The sequence below is a fragment of the Bos mutus genome, chromosome 12, assembly GCF_027580195.1.
Source record: "Bos mutus isolate GX-2022 chromosome 12, NWIPB_WYAK_1.1, whole genome shotgun sequence".
Classification (NCBI taxonomy): Eukaryota; Metazoa; Chordata; class Mammalia; order Artiodactyla; family Bovidae; genus Bos; species Bos mutus.
In genome coordinates this window covers 23,142,830-23,146,175 of record NC_091628.1, presented here as the reverse complement: position 1 = coordinate 23,146,175, position 3,346 = coordinate 23,142,830, and positions in this window count along the sequence as shown.

Below are 3,346 nucleotides of genomic sequence, written 5' to 3'. Positions count from 1 at the left end.
TACCCTGGTGAAGGAAGTCTGTTCACATAAACAAAACAATCTCCTTCCTGAGTTCAGACTGCCACTGTTCATAGAGAAAATTCAAAGGTATGTGTAGGACCTTCTGATTGTGCTGCTTCTTGTAGATTATCCCCATGTAGTTGTCTGTATCATTGATATAAAACACATCTATACCACATGTAATTTGCTTATCATAATGAACTGTCCAATCCACAGGGCACGCATCGCCACCCTTAAGTTTCCGATGAGGAAATTTCATCCAATGCCTTGTACACACTGCAGTAGTGATCTTCTGACACTCGAATCTGATATCTCCATCCTGCTTAAAATAATCCAATGATTGCCAATGGTTAATACGTAAAGATGAAAATCGTATGTGCCCTAAAAGAACTGCTGGTCTGTTTCTCCCTCCTTTTCTAGCCGCTCTCACATGATCCGTCATTTAGCAATAGCCCCATTGGCCTCAATCAACCCTACTAAACTAAACCCTACTAAACCCCTACTAAACTACTAAACCCGTGTGTCCTCTGTGCCACAGGGCCTTTGCACATGTTACCATACATATTATTATTTGGTTAATGTTTCTTCCTCTAGATCAGGGGTTGGCTAATTGCATTCAGCTGGGCAAATTTGCCCTACCACTGAGTTTTTGTAAATAAACTGTTACTGGAACATGGCCATGTCTTTTTGTTTCTATGTTGCTTTTGGTCACTTCTGGGCTTCCCTGGTGGCTCAGTGGTAAAGAATCCACCTATCAATGCAGGAGACATGGGTTCAAGCCCCACGTCAGGAAGATACCCTGGAGAAGGAACCATAACCTACTCTAGAATTCTAGCCTGGGAAATTCCATGGACAGAGGAGCCTGGTGGGCTACAATCCATGGGGTTGCAAAAGAGTTGGACATGACTTAGCGACTAAACAGCCATAACATAGGTGAGTGGTTGCTTTTTAGAGACTGTATAGCCTGCACAATCTAACATATTTACTGTTTATCCCTTTACAGAAAATGGTGACTCCTGACCTGTACACTGTAACTTCTATGAGGGAATAACTGAGTCTATTTTTTTTTTTTTTTTTCTGCCATGGCTCCTCTAGCATTTAGAACAATGCAGACACATAGCTATCATCCAACAGACACTTGTTGTATGAATGAATAAGTAATTTATTAAAGACGGTGGTGGTGGTAGTTTAGTTGCTAAGACATGTCCGACTCTTGCAACCCTATGGACTGTAGCCTGCCACGTTCCTCTGTCTGTGGGATTTCCCAGGCAAGAATACTAGGGTTGGTTGCCATTTCCTTCTCCAGGGGATCTTCCTTAACCAGGGATTGAACCCATCTCTCCTGCATTGCAGGTGGATTCTCTACCACTGAGCCATCAGGGAGCCCTTATCAAAGATAACAGCTCCCAAATTGTAAAGCTCTTTCTTGAATCCAGATTCCCAGGCTCCTACCCCAGGAGTCCTTCTTTCATCATATGACTTGGAAACAAGGGCAATTTTGCACTCATTCCAATACCAAAAACACTAATCTTCTAATTTTCTGATGTTCATCTTTCTCATACCAATATTCCAAATGATATTTTGTTTGTGGAAACAAAACAATACAAAACAACTTCTGAGATTTCCCAGCTCATCTCAACTTTCCTGGTCTTTTTTCTTCCCAAACATGTAGTTATTTTCTTCTTAGCAACTTCATCTGAAAAAACCTCCCAGATTGTGGGTTAATTTTGCCAACTGCTTGATAATCATAATTGCCTTCTCCACAAACTCAAATTACAGTAATAACCATGCAGGACTGTCATCCACAGATTGTAATTATAAGAATTAATATGGAATATTAGAACTTAAGAAAAGGCGGCTGGGGACCAGAAACAGATTAAAACAGACACACAAGCACACGCACAGTCAGAGACATTCTGCTTTAGACTCCTGTCCTCTGCATGCTCCTCATACATCCTGGGTTATGACTTGGTGTGGAAATGATGTTACAGTCATAGTAGGTTAAGAAACAGGCTCTGTGCTCATGTTGCCTGGATTTAAAGAAATCCTGGTTCTACCATGAACTAACTGTGTGACACTGGGTAACTTAACCCCTTTGTGTTTTTCTCCCCCATCTGTAAAATGGGCATGTGGATTGTCTTTACCGGGGTCATCTGTGTGAGAAATATATGAAATAGTACACGGAGAATACTCACAATAGGGATTTCCCTGGCAGTCCACTGGTTAGGATTCCATGCTTCCACTGCAGGGACATGGGTTCGATCCCTGGTGGGGAAACTGGTTGGGGAACTAAGATCCCACATGATTCACAGACCAAAAAAAAAAAAAATTTCAGAATAGTAACTGGCATTAATACATGATAACCATTATTCCCATGAGTGGGAACTGAGCTGTATTTCTCAGGACTCAGCTGTCTTCATTCTCAAATGGGAATTTGGGGTTAATTTTCACAGCATCGTCTGGATAGAAGATTGCTGAGTCATTGATTGCTATGCTGTGTGTTCACCTTTCTGCGGCCCCATGGACTGTAGCCCTCCAGGCTCCTCTGTCCATGGGATTTCCCAGGCAAGAATTCTGGAGCGGGTTGCCATTTCCTACTTCCTTCCTCACCCAGGGACAGAACCGCTTTGCTTCTCCTGCATTGCCTGGTGGATTCTTTACCACTAGCGCCACCTGGGAAGCCTTTGACTGATAGGTGTGTCCAAACATTTATCACCTCTCTTCTTGCCTTTGTCTAATGCTTTTCCAGTTTGCTGCACATTTGAAAACTCAAAGTCCATTCCTCCTATACCATCCATCTGTAGATTCCACTGTTTCCTCCTGGCCTCTACTTGATCACTATGTCACTTCCACTTTGGGACTAACCTCTGATGTTAAGAGCAACAGGAAAACTTCCTGTTTCCATCATTTCTTGGGACTAGGTCATAGACAGTCTTTGTCTCCAATAGGAAGCCACTTTCCCTCCAAATGGGATGCCCCATCACAGTCATGAAAACAATGTGTTTTGCAAGTGCCGGGTTAGCTATTTCTAAATTGGTTTTCCCTTCAGTTCAGTTCAGCTCAGTCTCTCAGTCATGTCCGACTCTTTGCGGCCCCATGAATCACAGCACGCCAGGCCTCCCTGTCCATCACCAACTCCCGGAGTTCACTCAGACTCACGTCCATCGAGTCAGTGATCCCATCCAGCCATCTCATCCTCTGTCGTCCCCTTTTCCTCCTGCCCCCAATCCCTTCCAGCCACAGAGTCAACTCAGTTCCAATGAGTCGACTCTTCTCATGAGGTGGCCAAAGTACCGGAGTTTCAGCTTTAGCATCATTCCTTCCAAAGAAATCCCAGGGCTGATCT